Below are 943 nucleotides of genomic sequence, written 5' to 3'. Positions count from 1 at the left end.
TAAAATTTTTATATTTTTAATTATTTTAATATGTTTTAAATTTGTGATTTATTGTTCATGGTATTTTAACCAGTATAGTAATAATTGCCGTAATCTTTGATCACTCGTTGCAACGGTTCAATATATCCTGTTTTTTTTTTAATTTTCTTGGTTATGAAAAATAATTATAATTAGTTATAAAATAAAAATATAAAAATAAAGTGTAAACTCTTGGCGGTGAAATTTGACCGATATAAGGATCGATCAAAAGTCAACACTGATATTTATTTTAAATATTAATCATTTTATTTTTTAGTAATTAAATACTATACTTTTAGACGCCATAGCATACAATAATGATGTTGGTGAGACTAAATCTTGGATATGTTTTGACACTTCACAGGTAAAGTTCGGAACTGTTGCTTGGTAATTCCGTTCTATCCCGGCTGCTATTTATGGTGCAAACCGAAGCACACATAGTTGCCGTACAACCGCATGGAGTATACTACCATGCACTATGCAGGATTTGAATAATATGTGTCCTCCATCTTAATATCGTGCTGTTGTAATAAATTAACGTGAAACAAATATCATGCATGAATATCTATTAGAACTCAAGTCTTATTGTTTTCTAAGTGATATCTTAATATAGTTATTTTGGTAATTCTTAACCAATTTATCTAATTATATTCTGTACCATAACATAATCAAGTAATTTTGATAATCAAGTAAAATGAAATTGGTCCAATAAACCATTGGTTTAAAATCATTCTAACAAAAATTTATTTACAACATAAATGCATGAATCATGCACACTTTTTAATTCTTTCCTCGTTTGAATCTCTGCTATCATGTTTGCTAAATAATTAGGGTAGATATTCTTACGAATATATGAAAACTTTCTTATTCAATTTATATTTTTGTTATAATTTTTTAAGTTTATTTTTCACTAATTCATCTGGTT

At 26.5% G+C, this 943-nt stretch overlaps 1 long non-coding RNA gene across 1 annotated transcript in view; it reads left to right on the top strand.

Annotated features, from left to right (window-relative positions):
* LOC110268912 overlaps positions 1 to 663 on the top strand; it is a 1,401-nt gene extending 738 nt beyond the window's left edge. The window contains exon 2 of the long non-coding RNA XR_002357659.1: positions 383 to 663. This is a non-coding gene — a long non-coding RNA (uncharacterized LOC110268912). The remainder of the gene's footprint in view (positions 1 to 382) is intronic.

Source organism: Arachis ipaensis, chromosome B02 (assembly GCF_000816755.2).
Source record: "Arachis ipaensis cultivar K30076 chromosome B02, Araip1.1, whole genome shotgun sequence".
In the NCBI taxonomy this organism is placed as follows: domain Eukaryota; kingdom Viridiplantae; phylum Streptophyta; class Magnoliopsida; order Fabales; family Fabaceae; genus Arachis; species Arachis ipaensis.
This window is presented reverse-complemented; position numbering and strand designations above follow the sequence as displayed.